This window comes from Epinephelus lanceolatus, chromosome 16 (assembly GCF_041903045.1).
Source record: "Epinephelus lanceolatus isolate andai-2023 chromosome 16, ASM4190304v1, whole genome shotgun sequence".
Taxonomy (NCBI): Eukaryota; Metazoa; Chordata; class Actinopteri; order Perciformes; family Serranidae; genus Epinephelus; species Epinephelus lanceolatus.
Window position 1 is genome coordinate 34,251,600 of NC_135749.1, and position 18,965 is coordinate 34,270,564.

Sequence of the window (18,965 nt, forward strand, 5' to 3'; positions counted from 1 at the left end):
CCCAGAGCACTGGAGCATGGTGCTGCTGATGCAAAGTGGCTCTCTATGGAAATGCTCTGACTGACTCCAACAGGGACTTGGATTACTCTGATGATGCTGATTATCAACGGATCAATCACTTTATCAAAGTATTGATTAGGAATGTATCAGTGCTTATGAAAATGCATTTTTGGTTTGAGTTTGATGGACAAATATTTTGAAAATTCCTCCTTGTTCATTAACAAACAAGTGAACATCACTGTGGGACATATTTACACAAATCCATTTTTGAATTTTTTATGTTTTTCTCCATATTATATTATACAGATGAGTGAATGATAACCATTTGTGTTTGGTAGAATTTATGGACTGAAAGATATACACTTGAGTAAAAGTGTACCTTTTTTTTTATTAGTACTGTAACCTGCTGTCATGGTTCAGCAGTGACGCCTGTCTGTTGCCATGGTTACTGAGCTCCAAGAGGGAATTGAAACATTAAAGACCAGTTTCATCCAGTCTGAGGGAGACCAGCAGAACTAGTAGTCACTTCTGCTACAACCAAAAAGACAGAGTTTAGTTTATCTCATAAAATCCTTATTAATCTCTCTGCCTGCAGTGGGTCGTGCTGCCCCCCTCCAGTGAGGAGCTGCAGCAGGGGAAGGCCACGCTCATGTGTCTGGCCAACAAGGGCTTCCCCTCAGACTGGAGTCTGACCTGGAAGGTGGACAGCAGCAGCAGCAGCAGCAGGAGCCCCAGGGTGCTGGAGAGGGACGGGCTCTACAGCTGGAGCAGCACCCTGAGGCTCCCTGCAGACCAATAGAGGAAGGTGGGCTCTGTGACCTGTGAGGCCACCCAGGGCTCCCAGACTCCGCTCTCAGAAACACTGAGGAGAGACCAGTGTTCCCAGTCCTGACCTGACTCACTGGGACTCTGCTGCTGGTTTTACTCTGATACTGCTCTCAGTCTGCACTCTGCAATTCAGTCTTTCTATTTTCTTTTTGCTGTCACCCACACTGTAGCCCCTTTTCCACCGCAGGAACTTTTATCAATTACCCGGAATTTTGAAAAACCTCCATGTGTTTCCACTGAAATTACCCGGGTAAATTTTTTTCCCTCAACCCCAAATTTACCCTGGAAAAAGTACCTAGTAGGGGGGTAGGACTTTTCAGATTACCCGGAATTCTTGAGGGGCGGGGCTGTTTGCAGAAGAACACTGATTGGTGGAGCACACACTTGCAGCCGCTGCAAACTGTATTTCATTTCTACAATCTCCACTTCGTTTCTGTTTTGATTAAGGATGGGTACCAAAACCCGGTACTAAATTAGCCCCGGAGCTAAATTATTAAAGACCGTAGTATTGATCAGCACTAACAGTACCGATTCTTTTGGGCCTGATCTCCTCCACACACATACACACACACACTGACGTGACACGGTAACCGATGAACAGCTGAGCGGCCGCGGTGGAAACAAAGTGAAGATAACTTGAAAATGACTCGAGTTGACGGCAGCTACACTCGTTACTTTAAGTGACATTAACCCTTAGTGAGTAACAAGCCAATAATTTATCAACACATGTGTTCAGCAAGCGTAAACATGTAGACAGCGATATTCAATATGCTCCGCCCACAGTCTCTCATCCACCAACACTAAGTCTTACACAAGGACAGCACGCTAGTTTGGCTGATAGTCAATTGTTAGTTATAAGCTCAAATGACAGCTGTCTGTATGTAGACTAACTTACTTTGAAACTTATCGTAAAATACTTTTAAACAAACAGCCCCAACTCTCTACCAGCACGTAACCAGCCAAGCTGGAGGAGCCAAATACAGGGCACACACTAAATCATCTACGTCATCACGCCAATTTAAATAAATTTCCCAGAACTTTGAGGTGCTGTGGAAACGCAAACCACACAGATTACCAGGAATTATTTTATCCAGGTAAACAAATTCCTGGTAATAAAAGTTCCTGGAAATATTGGTGGAAAAGGGGCTTATCATAAAATGTTTCATTGATAAAGTTTTGCTGTATGTTGTAACTTATTATATCAAAATGATAAAGACCTTTTCATCAAATCAATGGTTTTCGTGTGTTCTTGTACAAGAACAGACTTGCTGTCTAAACAGTACCCTAAAATACAAAAAGATTTATCTCAGCTGAGTTTAAGATGTAAATATTGCTTGGAAGTGTCTTTAAACTATGAGTGAATGTTATGCCACAATATTAACACGATAGTAACAAAATATTCATCTGGTAATCATTATCAAATTATGACCCACACATGGTAGAAGTAAATTCAGTCTTTATTCCAGATTCCTTAAAGCTTTTGTTACTGCAGAAACTGTATTATTATACTAACTGTAGAAATGGTTTTAGAAATGTCTTTAAAGTTCAATGAATCTGAGTAAACTACAAATTCTGAGAAGAATGAATTGCATTCGGAATATGAAGTAGGATATCATCAGCATATTATATCATCATAGTATCAGTCTCAGCAGTGTAATCTCAAAAATATAACATAAGTAATGTTTTTTCCTATGAACACATGGTCATTTAAAACATATGTGTATAGGATTGTTGACAACTAAACAACTTTCATGTAAACAAACTGATTTTTAAATTAAAAGTAAAAGTTTAATATCCCCATTGACCAAAAAGTAAACATCCATATTGACTGACCACCCCCCTGTATCTGCATGAAATGGTTTGGTCCTGCGTTAGCGAACTGACGGTGACGGTCCCTAGTAGCAGTCAGCATTTGCGCTAGAACGCTACAGTCATCATCATGCTACCTAGTACTACAAGAAAATCCGGAGAGGGTGTCAATATGTGAGCCAGTTTCTCTCCAAGAAAGGTAGGTAGCCTGTAGTCTGTGAGTGGTAGAAATGAACCTGTTAGCTTAATGCCCATAGTGAAATAAGCTAGCTACAGACTAGTGTTAGCCTACATTTCACTCCTTTTTAACCTACATTTAAAATCAATATTAAATCAGTTGTCCCTGCCCCTTTTACCAGACTCAACAACAGATGAGTCAGAAGCAGCAGCCCTGTTTCCCCATAACTTTACCCCTCCCCGTCCCAGTGAAGGTGAGCAACATTGTGTTGAATGACATGCCAGTTAGCACCATTGCAGGGAGTCTGTGGGAATTTCTCTCTTTCTCTTGCTCTTTTTTACCATTACAAAAAAGAAAACGAAACATTTTTTAATGACAGAAATTGAAACAAATTATTTTTCCACATAATGATTATTATGAAACAAAAACAGCCTACACCTGTCTGTACTGGATGCTGGACAGTTGGAAACATTAAGTAGCCAATATTAAAATAATCCAGTTAGATGCTTTCATTTAGATTGAATTATGGCTGTTAAATGACATCTATAGATAGATAGATAGATAGATAGACTTCATTCCAGATTCAGTCCATATAAAATACATACAAAAACACAGACAATACAATAAAAACAACACAACAAGTAGGTTTAAAACACATACAGGCATCTATTCCAGTGCTTCCAGAAGTATGACAAATATTCTGTGTCACTTGTGCAGGCACCGCTAGGGCCATAATGACTCCATTCTTTGACTGGCTAAGTTGACACATAAAACTGTAAATAAACTTTCTAAGAACAGCATGAAAAGTGGGCACATCACTGCTTACAAACATATGGCTTGCACTTATCCATCTTGGATGCCTGAGTAAAATCCTAAATGCATCATTATATGCCTGGATTTTTTTCATTTTTGCAGCACTGTACCTGCACCACAGGTGTGCAGTATACACTGAAGTACAATATGACCTAAACAAAGCTATCTTGACATCATCAGTACACTTGTTAATTTTCATGCAAACATGTTGGCTTGTGCATAGAGTTTGCAGCACTGACGCTGGATGTCATCATCGTCACATAAATCATCTCTGATTATGTGGCCAAGATATCTAAATTTGTTCACAACTCCAAGCACTTGGTCTGCTAGAACAAATGAAGCAAAGTGTGACTTCTTATCCTCCTTGGTTTTCACAATTAACACTCTTTGTCGAATTAAACATAATATCATACTGCACACCGTAGCAGGAACAGATTCTAAGCAATTGCTGCATACCAACACTAGAGGGAGACATAATGACCAGATCGTCAGCATATACCATGGGTGCATCCCAAATCCCTTAAATTTACTGCTAACCACCTAACCTAGCCACCTTACCTAACTGTTAGTCCCCTCCCACTTAGGGAAACATTTAAGAAGTCAGGAATTAGGAGTGAGGAGCGAGGATTGCTGATAAGAGACATGAGACGGCCTTACTCTGAAGCGTCACGTAAAGTGACGTCCTTTTATGATGACGGCGGCACAACTGGATCTACTGCGTAACGGAGCCAGCATTTGGCGTACATCCCAAGTCACATTATATTCGCTGATCAAAGCCGTAATGTAATAATTGGGCTGTCGGCATCCCTGTGGGGGTGATCGGGAAGTCTGAGTCAGCTACTGCTGTGACTCGACACTGGGGAGCATGCTGTGAATTCAGATCTAGAAGGGAGACGTCCTGTGATGGATCTTTAGAGTTCATTACGATCTGAATAAGACCAGTGTGTGGAACCTGTGTCTGGCGGGACGGTAAGACTCTGAGTGAAGGACTCAAGAGCAAATAGTGGGCGCGCATTGGGTGTATTATTAAGGGAGACGTCCTATACACCCATTAAAAAACAGACCCGACCAACCAAATTCAAGATGGTTCAGAACCAGGGACAAGAGATCCTAGCTGAAATCTCTGACAGAGCCAGTTTTTGAAATTAAACTTAAATGTTGTCAAAGAGCACTTTTTGGTGGCAAGGAGTAGCAGGAGTGATATAGGTCATCACGGCCTGGACCCTTGGCCGTATAGCTTAGGCAGCTACACAAATGTTCTATAGTTTGTTAACGATAATGACTGTGTATGCAGTGCTCTTAGATGCAATGTATTGAGCCTGTTTTTATTTTATGTTACTATATTTTATTATCACTATCATTCTCAATTTCTATTTCCATTTTTAATTGACTGTTTTTATTGTTTTAAATTGTGTCTTGTTGCTTTTAATGTCTCTGTAAAGCACTCTGAATTACCTTGTGTTGAATTGTGCTATACAAATAAACTTGCCTTGCCTTGCCTATTACTGCTAGGCAGGCAGACATTAAAGTGCCATAACAAAGTCATGTCAATTAAAACTATAGTGACAGAATATGAAAATGGAAACATTCAGTATTTTTTAACCTGCTCTGAACAAAAGTAGTGCAGTACTACTACTAGAAAGCCATCTGAATGACATCAAATTATGAGGATAGAGTAGTCTTAATATTCATCAAATATACAGAACTTAGAACAATCGGACCCTGCAACAACAACAAAATTAACAAATCAGAAATAATGTAAACTCAGTAACACACATTCCCTCACTCACAGATACACAGAGACACAGAGAGAAAGAGAGACAGAGAGAGAGAGAGAGAGGTGGGTAGAGATGTGTGTAAAAGAAAACCAAAATAAATAAAGCCCAGCCATTTCCCTGGAAGTCATAGAAAAACTCAAAAACACACATTCACTCAGTTTGTTCACGCCAGGTTGATAATCTTGACATCAAGGGGACCCTAACACTTTCTCAGAACAGGAGATGAGGAGAGGAAAGCTCTGCTTGTGCACTTTCATGTGATATGCGTGGCATTTCTGTGCGACCCTGCTTTCGCAAGTAATCCATCCAAAAGTAATGTGTGTGCAAAGCTGTATGAATGCTTTGTTATAAATCATTTTAGTGTAACTTTATCTTTTTTTTTCGCTGTGGAAACATTGGACTACCGACAAGTGCTTGGTCTTGTCGGAAAGCCATGATTCCGCTGTTTCACGTGATATGTGTGGCTTAGAACAAACAGGCTACGGTCGCGGAGAAAATCCACAGAGAAGAACAATCAATCTCCTTACTTTTATTCGCTGTTTCCTCCGGTCACGCACGGGTCAGAGTCGGAGGCTGAGAGGCTGAGCTGCACGAGTCTGCTCTCACCTGCGCGCGCAGTTGCATGCAAAGGATTATGGGGAATGTAGTCGCACAGTCATATTACTGGCTCTGTAGGAGAACGCAGCTATATAACTACCGTGGCATTTCCACAACGGTATGGAGAATTTATTTTATCGCGACACCGCTAAATTCGATATATTGTTACATGCCTAACTAATACTACAGCAAGCATAGAGTCTGGTAATATTCCATGCATTAATAATCCAGTAAAACATAAAGCAATCAACACTGAGACTCTACTGCTAGCATATTTTAGATGCTCTGCTGCTATTTGATCAAGGCCACATGCTTTATTCAGTGATAATTTCTCTATAGCATACAATACCTCATCCAGTCTAATAACCACACCATCATGGTGAGGAACATCTCCAACAATACATACATCGCCTCTAACACAATTAAAAATATAGATAATAGATACAGACTTGCTGTTTTCATTATTTTGAGATGATGATCTTAATTTATTTTGATTGAAAAGTTAATGTATATTTAAGTTATTTGTTTTAAGTCTTTCATTAATGTTAAGAAATTTTCCATTTTGGGATTTTACAATAAAAATTGCATTTAGACTGTAAAAGATGGCCATCAGCACATTTTTTATGGCAGCTTTTTATCTTGCATCAAATAGTGAATTGCATACTGTATGCAGACTGTTGCATGTACAACTCACTAGCAGTACATATTGTACTGGTACTATTGAACTACAAGAAGCAAGACAGTTGCAAGCCTTCAAAGTTAGAGTTATGTAAAGCTTTTAATGCATCAGTTAGGTCCTAGAGATGTGGTGACAACAGCTGCGCAGCAGGGGCCCAATGTGATTTTTTTTCATGGGGCCCAAAATTCCTGACGGTGCCCCTGGGGGTCTTTGTTTTACAGGTGTGAAAGAGAAAATAATGACCAAAAAATATTCACCGCACTCTTAAGAGAGTGTGACAGAAAAGGTTTCAAACCATGACACCCATTTTATTTTGCTAGATGTCCTGTTAATTCTTTTGGCAAAGGGATCTACGTTAATTTAAACACCTTAGAGAAAATGTAAACTCCACAGTCTGTAACTGATCTTTTTTTGTAAATTTAAAAGCAGAACAGAATAAACAAAACACTGCTTCAATAAATATTCACATTATTTACTTAAAGAGACAAGACGCAGGTTTTTTCATGTTCAATGTAATATCATCAGTGTAGAAGATGATGTGACTGTGGTGTTACTTTAAGAAGATACTTTATATGCTGATATGTTTCTAACATCTTATCAAAGTTTAATTGTATAAGTGTTCAGATGTTTTCATTTTATCATCTGTTCAATCTGCCCTCAGAAATATAGGTGTCGCTTTTGACCAGGCATTGACTCTTGAGCAGCATTTGAAGTGTCTGATCCACTTCTGTATTTTCCAGTCAAGATATCGTACAATGTTGTGCTGTACTGTACTGTCCGGTTCTGCCTTCCAGCTGTTGCTGCTTGTTCTTGTGATATTTCGGCCGCGCTTTGGAGAGCAGAGCTAAATGGTAAACAAACATGGCACATTTCAAACTCAGTCCCATGCAGATATTTGCGAGTGGAGTCTTCTAACAGAGTGCCATCTGGAGTTCCTTATTTCCATAAGCGATATAGCTCATTTTCACCGTTTGTACAGAACAGTTCAGGTGTTTAAACCCATATGAAAATCTTTGAGGTGTGTTTTGCTGTGGTTCTATGGCATGAGTGTGGTTTAAAAAATGGCTTCAATGAAATGTTCCTTTTATAAGTTACTGCCTCGCTACACTATGACAAATTTTATGATGTAAACGTAAAGTGAGCTTCCCCTGTTTGAAAGACTGGCATCTGCCACTGCTTTGTGTGTGTGTGTGTGTGTGTGTGTGTGTGTGTGTGTGTCCTCAGTGAAGTGTATCAGTCTCTGCAGTAGCTTCCAGCTGCAGCAGTCAGTTCAGTTTCTGTTCAGTCTGACTGAGGGAGGTTTTTGTACGACGCTTTTTCACTGTGTGAACACGTCCTGACTGTTGATGTAATGATAACTCTGACAGTAGTAAACTGCTGCATCTTCAGTCTGGACTCCACTGATGGTCAGAGTGAAGTCAGAGTTTGATCCACTGCCTGTAAAACGACCTGGAATCCCTGATGCTCGAGTGCTGGCAAAGTATATGAGCAGTTTAGGAGTTTCTCCATCTCTCTGTTGGTACCAGGCTAAGTAGTTAGAGTTATAAACATTCTGACTGGTCCTACATGTGATGGTGACGGAGCCTCCCACAGCAGAGCTCACTGCTCCAGACTGAGTCACTGTGACCTGACCTCTGGACTCTGAGGATACAGAGACACAAACATAAAGCAGCATCATGGTTTTGTCAGCTTCATTTCAGAGGGACAGATGTTGATAGAGGAGAGGAGTTTGATTCTCTGGACTTTACCTGTGAAGCAGCAGCAGAGGAGAGTCCAGATGAGGACGGAGATCAAAGTCATGTTTTTGATGAGGAGGATTTCTGTGGCTTCTGTTGTCATGAAGGACAGCTGTCAGTCATCCAGTGTTCAACTCTCAGGACTATAAACTCTCCCAGAGCACTGGAGCATGGTGCTGCTGATGCAAAGTGGCTCTCTATGGAAATGCTCTGACTGACTCCAACAGGGACTTGGATTACTCTGATGATGCTGACTATCAATGGATCAATCACTTTATCAAAGTATTGATTAGGAATGTGTTACTTCCTTTTTATAAAAAGCTTTGGTTTGAGTTGGATGAGTTGATTTACTTGCAGAATATTATGATGAATTCCCACTTATTCACAGCCACACAAATCACCATCACTGTGGGATGTATTCAGACAAAAAGTATTCATTTATCATAATCTACAATAAACATAGGTTCATGATAATTATATATATCAGGATTATTAATGGCAGGATTTATAGGACAGTTTTCCTTTGGAATTTTTACATTTATTTGAATTTGTTCTCCAAACTTTGTGAATCAGTCTCTAAACGGTTAAACCAGTTATTACACAATCTGGGTAAACTGGGAATATTTTTGGTGAGTTTGTTTGTGTCAAAGTCAGAGAGCCGTGTCTCTCTACAGTGAGAGGTTTTTGTACGGCGGCTCAGTGAGTTTGTATCACTGTGGTACACGTTCGGTGGAGGAACCAGACTGGATGTTGGAAGTAAGTCAGATGTTTAAAATGTTTATTTTTTCAGCAGCCATGTTTTCTTTATATTATATATTTAACAGGCAAGAAACAGTAGTTGCCTTTCCATTTTGTTTTTAGACATATTTTGCATTAAAGGACAAAGTTAGTGTTTGAATGAGAAAAGCAAAAGTCCATTGTAATGAAAATAAAACATGAAGCTAGAAGATAAATCTTTATTTCTTACTTTAATGGTTAAGTTTCATCTTGAGGGCTTGTAGGTTTACTTCAGTGTGTCAAAGTCAGAGAGCCGTGTCTCTCTACAGTGAGAGGTTTTTGTACGGCGGCTCAATGAGTTTGTATCACTGTGGTGGACTTTTGGTGGAGGAACCAGACTGGATGTTGGAAGTAAGTTTCTGCACAAATACTAGATAAACTGTTTTAAAGTTATGTTTAGAAGTCTGTTTTGTAAAGTCTGCAGTATTTATGTTATGTTATTGAAGTCAGAGCAGCTTTAATCAACATTTCTTTGTACATTTTCATCATACTTGAAGTCAAACAGGTTGAAATGAAAAAAAAAAACTGCAAACCAGTTTTACAAATGTTTATCAAGAGTATTTTCTTAATGTTCAACCTCAGTGATAACTATTTTTTTCTAATAAATTGAGAATCAACTTTTTAGGAATAAACTAACGGTGATTGATTCATGTGGTTTCAAATTTTGAAAATGTTTTGAACAGTTTTAATGAGGATTGACATCAACATAAAGAACATTTGATTGTAGGTAGTGCAGTAATACGTGCATTTTTTATGCACAAAAAAAAATGCAAAATGCATTTTACTAAAGTAATGTATCATCAATGTTTGGAAGGAAAACGTTTAATAATTTGTCTAAATTCTGATATTTTCTGTCCAGTGTAGTTTGATATATTTGAGGTCATTCTGTATGATGATTCTCTCTGTGCTGATTTGCATGAGAGGCTTCTTAAAGGGAAGTGAAACAATGTGTGAGTGAGTGACTGATGGAGCAGAAAAACCATCTGACAGAAACTCCTTAAAGGAGAAAATCAACTCTCACACAGTAAAGGTGTCCAAGTGTCTGATGGTTGATTGACAGCTGTGTGGTCCCTGTCCTCTAAGCTGATTGGTGTCTCCTAGGTGATGTCCGTCCCACCCTGACGGTGCTGCCCCCCTCCAGTGAGGAGCTGCAGCAGGGGAAGGCCACGCTCATGTGTCTGGCCAACAAGGGCTTCCCCTCAGACTGGAGTCTGGCCTGGAAGGTGGACGGCAGCAGCAGCAGCAGCAGCAGCAGCTGGGAGGAGAGCAGGAGCCCTGGGGTGCTGGAGAAGGACGGCCTCTACAGCTGGAGCAGCACCCTGAGGCTCCCTGCAGACCAGTGGAGGAAGGTGGGATCTGTGACCTGTGAGGCCACCCAGGGCTCCCAGACTCCACTCTCAGAGACACTGAGGAGAGACCAGTGTTCCCAGTCCTGACCTGACTCACTGGGACTCTGCTGCTGGTTTTACTCTGCTACTGCTCTCAGTCTGCTCTCTGTCTCTCTCATGACGTTTCAGTGTGAACATGTTCTTGCTTGTGTTGATGGTTTCAATATCTCAAAGCAATAAAGATTTGATCAAATGTATCATATGAGTGCCGTCATGTGACTTCATTTCTTGGACATATGTTATATATCAGGAGCATTACTCAAACTAATGCACAAAAGCCACAACAGCAGTGAGTCTTTTTTTCAGACTAATTTTAATGGTTTTCAGACTGTGGATAATCTTCTACTGCAGTTCCCATGATAGATCAATCAATTTATTTTGGTAACAATACACATGGTAAGACATTTCTAATAGTAAAACCCAAAGCTCTCTGTTATTACTGATGTCTGTCCTGGAAGAAATTTCTCCAGTTAAGTTTGTGTGTTGTTAAATTCTGCCTATAAATTATACAGAAGATTTTAATTCAAAGCTCTTAATAATAAGAGGAACAGTGTATCATCTGCATAAATTGACATAACATGAATCTAATTTGACATTTTCCACCAAATCATATTTAAATGAGACAGAGTAACTTCAACAAAGGACATGACATGAGAGAGATCAAAGGACAGTCTCTGTCTCTTAGTGTCTGCCAGCAGATTTGACACATATGTATAAATATAGTTAAAGTGTCAATTATGTCTTTTAATAATAATAATAATACATTTTATTTGAAGGCGCCTTTCTTGGCACTCAAGGACACCGTACAGATACACAAAATGACATTAAAAAGACATTAAAAAGAAACAACAATTTAAAAACAAAAACAAAAAAAAAAACAAAAAAAAACAATAGAAAGTGACAGAGCAATTGGCATCAGATGGAATAGGCAGTTTTAAACAGATGTGTTTTGAGTTGTGATTTGAAATGGGGTAGTGAATCGATGTTTCTTTCGTACATGAGTGGCAGGAGCTCAGTTTGTTGGGACTTGGCTTGGGAACCAGAGGGTCCCCAGTTCAAGTGCCTGTACCGACTGAACACAGAGTGAGGACTGGGAGCTGAAGAGCTGTCATTGAGCAAGGCACCAAAGCCTCAACTGCTAATGCTATTAATAATAATGAGTATAAAAAGTAATAATGTGATTTATTTAATAGCACCAATAAACCCAATGTGTTTTAAATATAGAACAACCAGGTTCATGTATTTATAAGCAAACAATCTTAAATATTAGGCCTAAATATTTTTTGAATGTACATGATAAACTGATTCACTGAACAAGACTGGCTTACAATTATTTTTGATGTGTTGTTAGATAGCTAACAAACAAACAAACGAACTACAGCAGGGCTATTCAATTAGGCTACTATTTCAACTGGGCCGCATTTCAAAACCAGATAATGTCAACGGGCCACATTTTTAGCAGCGAGCAACCGATCCTCTTTGTATTTTTTTTTTTTGCATACATTTACAGGCATGGCCCTCCTCAACATGATGCAGAAACAGACTAAAAAGAGCTATCAATGCACAGAAGCATAATAAGTGACATTAACAGTATCTAATAACACACACTATCTCTACCAGCATCTCACTCTCCCCTTTCCTCCACACACACACACGCACACATGCACACACCTCACCTCCTGATGCTTTCCTTATAGGCCAGTTACACAGGATATAGTTTTATACAGTCCATGGCAGCAACAGTCATGTTTACAACACCAAAGTCACTATTTAAAACCCAATAATATCTGACTGGAATATAAATATTCCTCCTGACATCACAATACTGAGTGAAGAAAGTCACGTTATCTCAGCATGAAGACAAACATCAGTATCAGTCATTCATCCTGCTCTCTGTCCCTCCTCTACTGAGGACACTCACTGTCTGCAGGTCGGCTGCCTCAGGTACATGTTCAGATAAAGTGTTAGCCTACACACAGACAGCTTTCATTTAGTTTGTCTTTAACACTTTGCTGTTAGCACCACGAGCGCGATGTGCTTGTGTCGACCGCGATCGTAAATCATAATAGCGGTGAATGAGAGACTGCGGACAGAGCAGACTGAAATGTGGCTTTCTACATGCTGATCACATGTATTGATAAAGTATTGGCTTGGCTGGCAGAGGTTTTATTGCACTTACTCACAATAACAAGTGTAGCTGTCGTTAACTAGAGTCATCTTGAAGTTATATTCTCTTCATCTGTACTGCTGCACAATGATGATACATGAAACCGAAACTTTAAAAAGTGACGCAGATAATACCGGAGCTTACTGTTATTACGGTGTTGATTAAACTTGCCTTGGGTTGTTTAATACCGGGTCTCGGTACCGATCCCTGCTCAGGCGTTTGATGAAGTCTCCTGGTCGGCCGGTGATAGACTGGTGTCAAGCTGTCTTTACAGCCCGTTCATGCCAGGCTCGAATCAAACTCACCACTGGTGATGTAGGCATCGTCTCATTTGATGTTGCTCAATAAGAGTCCACAATGTCATCGCATTTTTTTTCTCAACAGAGCAGGTGTCAAAGCCGTGTTGACAGGAAAGAGGCACAGGAGAAAACCGCAAAATCACCTGGGGCAGTGCGGGCGGGGCATCAAGGCCACTGTGGCCTTAGGGCAGATATTTTTTTCAAGGGCACAGGGCCAAATGAGGAGGGCACAAGAGCCATGGCCCTCGTGGCCCTCGTGAAATTCCTGCCCTGCACAGTGGTGACAGCATTGGTAATATCAGTGTTTCTTAATATAATAGGGTATGAAAGGACGGTAAAATTTTCATTTGGCTTCCTCCACGTTAATGCAGTTGATTCTGTTCATAAAATTGTTAGAATATTTATAGTGGGGTCTTTGTTTTACAGGTGTGAAAGAGAAAATAATGACCAAAAAAATATTCACCACACTCTTAAGAGAGTGTGACAGAAAAGGTTTCATACCATGACATCCGTTTTATTTTGCTAGATGTCCTGTTAATTCTTTTGGCAAAGGGATCTACGTTAATTTAAACACCTTAGAGAAAATGTAAACTCCACAGTCTGTAATTGATCTTTTTTTGTAAATTTAAAAGCAGAACAGAATAAACAAAAAACTGCTTCAATAAATATTCACATTATTTACTTAAAGAGACAAGATGCAGGTTTTTTCATGTTCAATGTAATATCATCAGTGTAGAAGATGATGTGACTGTGGTGTTACTTTAAGAAGATACTTTATATGCTGATATGTTTCTAACATCTTATCAAAGTTTAATTGTATAAGTGTTCAGATGTTTTCATTTTATCATCTGTTCAATCTGCCCTCAGAAATATAGGTGTCACTTTTGACCAGGCATTGACTCTTGAGCAGCATTTGAAGTGTCTGATCCACTTCTGTATTTTCCAGTCAAGACACATTGTACAATGTTGTGCTGGTGTGCCTGGAGGTAAAATCAAGATTCTAATACACCGATATATTTTGTCCAATTACTCTGTTGTAACTCTGTTTTGCCATGTCTTTCACATCCATGCATCACTAACCAGTGGTCCAGTGGACTGTCATATGGCCTTTGACCAGGTCCTTAAAAAGATCTCATATCACTGTCTTCATTTTTGTTGCCCACTTCCCATTCAATAAAAAATCTAGTTTAAAAAACGTGTGATCACTTTTAGAGGTCTACACAGTCAGGCACCCTCCTACATTAATGATGTCATGCAGGCCTATGACACAAGGAGGTCAGAAACGTTTTATGATCAGGGCTTGTTGGCAAGATAAATATTAGAGCTATAGCCTAATATATTTTGTGACTGAAACAATGTGTCTTTAATATGATGTTGCGTGGCTTAACATAATTAGACGTTAATGAGACTGAGTATTTCATTTGATAATAATGTTTGGAATCTAGAAAGTGATTTCAATCATCTTTTTTTTCAGTAAAAGTTGATTTGCTTAACTTTGCAATGCACTGCAGTTTATTGGGTCACACTAGCACTCGTATTCTAATCTACAGCATTATGTTTAATCAAGGTGTATTTCTGCATTACATATTATTGAATGAAAATAGAAAAATAAATGCATATACCAAACAGCTCACAAGAAGTGACTTCGAATGAGATTGCTGAGTGTCTGCATCCCTGCAGCATTGGGTTGTTGCTCCGTACTATGTTAAGCAGAGATTTAACAAAGTTCATTCATTCATTCACAAGTTCTGTTTGGACTACATTTTATCATGAATATTTCTGATGCTGCTCTGTGTGTCGATGTTTTCTTGTAACTGGACAGAGTTGAGATGGCTGCAATCCAGTATGAGGTCAAAGGTCGTGACCAAGTCTTTTCTAATTTAAAGTCTGAGCTAGTCTCCTCTTTATTAACTGACAAATGAATTAAATCAATCAAATCAATCAAATAAGAAAAAGAGATTATAATTAAAATTGTGTGTGCACAGTTTGTGTCAGGGGCGATTGCTCTGAGACAACAAGGGAGGTTGAACTTCCCCTAAAATTTCATAGAAGAATTGGTCAAATATGCACTATTGAATTTACATTAAAATAAGAATTTATATTGCATTAAATGTGCTCTAGGATGCGTTGAACGCCATGACTATGATGTTCAAACGTCAGCTGTTTATCACCAGTTTTCAAACATGACCTCCCTTTTATACATTCTCGTGTCAGCACAGCGGACGCGGATGCTTCATGCATTTCTATGACACAGCGTTGAGCAGGTTTTTTTCATGCAGCAAAGCGAGACGGTCATTGGATAAATGCAACAAAATTGTCACTTCCAGGGAGGCTCAGCTTCCCTGGGTCCTAATGGAACGGTATGCGTGAGAGGACGCTCGGTGTATGCATGATGATTGGAGGAATTGTCTACAAGGCTGAACCCCTTTGTGACTGACAGCACTTCACATCTCGAGCTCAGTCCCATGCAGATATTTGCGAGTGGAGTCTTCTGACAGAGTGCCATCTGGAGTTGCTTATTTCCATAAGCGATATAGCTCATTTTCACCGTTTGTACACAGTTCAGGTGTTTAAACCCATCTGAAAATCTTTGAGGTGTGTTTTGCTGTGGTTCTATGGCATGTGTGTGGTTGAAAAACTGCTTCAATGAAATGTTCCTTTTATAAGTTCCTGCCTCGCTACAATATGAGCAGCAGCTGCCACTGCTTTGTGTGTGTGTGTGTGTGTGTCCTCAGTGAAGTGTATCAGTCTCTGCAGTAGCTTCCAGCTGCAGCAGTCAGTTCAGTTTCTGTTCAGTCTGACTGAGGGAGGTTTTTGTATGATGCTTTTTCACTGTGTGAACACATACTGACTGTTGATGTAATGATAACTCTGACAGTAGTAAACTGCTGCATCTTCAGTCTGGACTCCACTGATGGTCAGAGTGAAGTCAGAGTTTGATCCACTGCCTGTAAAACGACCTGGAATCCCTGATGCTCGAGTGCTGGCAGAGTATATGAGCAGTTTAGGAGTTTCTCCATCTCTCTGTTGGTACCAGGCTAAGCGGTTAGAGTTATAAACATCCTGACTGGTCCTACATGTGATGGTGACAGAGCCTCCCACAGCAGAGCTCACTGCTCCAGGCTGAGTCACTGTGACCTGACCTCTGGACTCTGAGGATACAGAGACACAAACATAAAGCAGCATCATGGTTTTGTCAGCTTCATTTCAGAGGGACAGATGTTGATAGAGGAGAGGAGTTTGATTCACTGGACTTTACCTGTGAAGCAGCAGCAGAGGAGAGTCCAGATGAGGACGGAGATCAAAGTCATGTTTTTGATGAGGAGGATTTCTGTGGCTTCTGTTGTCATGAAGGACAGCTGTCAGTCATCCAGTGTTCAACTCTCAGGACTATAAACTCTCCCAGAGCACTGGAGCATGGTGCTGCTGATGCAAAGTGGCTCTCTATGGAAATGCTCTGACTGACTCCAACAGGGACTTGGATTACTCTGATGATGCTGATTATCAATGGATCAATCACTTTATCAGAGTATTGATTAGGAATGTGTTACTTCCTTTTTATGAAAAGCTTTGGTTTGAGTTGGATGAGTTGATTTACTTGCAGAATATTATGATGAATTCCCACTAATTCACAGCCACACAAATCACCATCACTGTGGGATGTATTCAGACAAATTGTTTTACTGGAGGAGAAATTAATACTGCTTGTAGATGTTTGAAGTTTCACATAGAAATTGCTGTGTATATATTCAAAGTTTGTGAATCAGTCTCTAAACAGTTAAACCAGTTATTACACAATCTGGGTAAACTGGGAATATTTTTGGTGAGTTTGTTTGTGTCAAAGTCAGAGAGCCGTGTCTCTCTACAGTGAGAGGTTTTTGTACGGCGGCTCAATGAGTTTGTATCACTGTGGTTGACTTTTGGTGGAGGAACCAGACTGGATGTTGGAAGAAAGTTTCTGCACAAATACTAGATAAACTGTTTAGTCTGTTTTGTAATGTCTGCAGTATTCATGTTATTTCTTATGTTTGAAGTCAGAGCAGCTTTAATCAACATTTCTTTGTACATTTTCATCATACTTGAAGTCAAACAGGTTGAAATGTAAAAAAAACTGCAAACCAGTTTTACAAATGTTTATAAAGAGTATTTTATTAATGTTCCACCTCAGTGATAACTATTTTTTTCTAATAAATTCCGAATCAACTTTTTAGGAATAAACTAACGGTGATTGATTCATGTGGTTTCAAATTTTGAAAATCTTTTGAACAGTTTTAATGAGAACTGACATCAACATAAAGAACATTTGATTGTAGGAAGTGCAGTAATATATGCATTTTTTATGCACAAAAAAAAATGTAAAATGCATTTTACTAAAGTAATGTATCGTCAGTGTTTGGAAGGAAAACGTTTAATAATTTGTCTAAATTCTGATATTTTATGTCCAGTGTAGTTTGATATATTTGAGGTCATTCTGTATGATGATTCTCTCTGTGCTGATTTGCATGAGAGGCTTCTTAAAGGGAAGTGAAACAATGTGTGAGTGAGTGACTGATGGAGCAGAAAAACCATCTGACAGAAACTCCTTAAAGGAGAAAATCAACTCTCACACAGTAAAGGTGTCCAAGTGTCTGATGGTTGATTGACAGCTGTGTGGTCCCTGTCCTCTAGGCTGATTGGTGTCTCCTAGGTGATGTCCGTCCCACCCTGACGGTGCTGCCCCCCTCCAGTGAGGAGCTGCAGCAGGGGAAGGCCACGCTCATGTGTCTGGCCAACAAGGGCTTCCCCTCAGACTGGAGTCTGGCCTGGAAGGTGGACAGCAGCAGCAGCAGCAGCAGCAGCAGCAGCAGCTGGGAGGAGAGCAGGAGCCCTGGGGTGCTGGAGAAGGACGGCCTCTACAGCTGGAGCAGCACCCTGAGGCTCCCTGCAGACCAGTGGATGAAGGTGGGCTCTGTGACCTGTGAGGCCACCCAGGGCTCCCAGACTCCACTCTCAGAGACACTGAGGAGAGACCAGTGTTCCCAGTCCTGACCTGACTCACTGGGACTCTGCTGCTGGTTTTACTCTGCTACTGCTCTCAGTCTGCTCTCTGTCTCTCTCATGACGTTTCAGTGTGAACATGTTCTTGCTTGTGTTGATAGTTTCAATATCTCAAAGCAATAAAGATTTGATCAAATGTATCATATGAGTTTAATGTGACTTCATTTCTTGGACATATGTTATATATTAGGAGCATTACTCAAACTAATGCACAAAAGCCACAACAGTAACAGTAAGTAAGTCTTTATTTTTCAGACTAATTTTAATGGGTTTCAGACTGTGGATAATGTTCTAGTGCAGTTCCCATGATAGATCAATCAATTTATTTTGGTAAGAATACACATGGTAAGACATTTCTAATAGTAAAACCCAAAGCTCTCTGTTATTACTGATGTCTGTCCTGGAAGAAATTTCTCCAGTTAAGTTTGTGTGTTGTTAAATTCTGCCTATAAATTATACAGAAGATTTTAATTCAAAGCTCTTAATAATAAGAGGAACAGTGTATCATCTGCAAAAAGTCACATAACATGAATCTAATTTGAGATTTTCTACCAAATCACATTTAAATGAGACAGAGTAACTTCAACAAAGGACATGACATGAGAGAGATCAAAGGACAGTCTCTGTCTCTTGCTGTCTGCCAGCAGATTTGACACTTATGTAACACACATATATGTGTAGATATAGTTAAAGTGTCAGTGACGTCTTTTGTATTTTTATAATTCCAGGTCATATAAAGCCTGTTTACATTTGCATGAGTGGCAGGAGCTCAGTTTGTTGGGACTTGGCTTGGGAACCAGAGGGTCCCCAGTTCAAGTGCCTGTACTGACTGAACACAGAGTGGGGATTGGGAGCTGAAGAGCTGTCATTGAGCAAGGC

At 39.8% G+C, this 18,965-nt stretch overlaps 2 pseudogenes; both read left to right on the forward strand.

Annotated features, from left to right (window-relative positions):
* Positions 1 to 10,310: 10,310 nt before the first annotated feature.
* On the forward strand, positions 10,311 to 10,780 carry LOC144467413 (Ig kappa-b4 chain C region pseudogene; annotated as a pseudogene).
* A 2,507-nt stretch (positions 10,781 to 13,287) lies between these two features.
* On the forward strand, positions 13,288 to 18,140 carry LOC144467426 (Ig kappa-b4 chain C region pseudogene; annotated as a pseudogene).
* Positions 18,141 to 18,965: the final 825 nt, after the last annotated feature.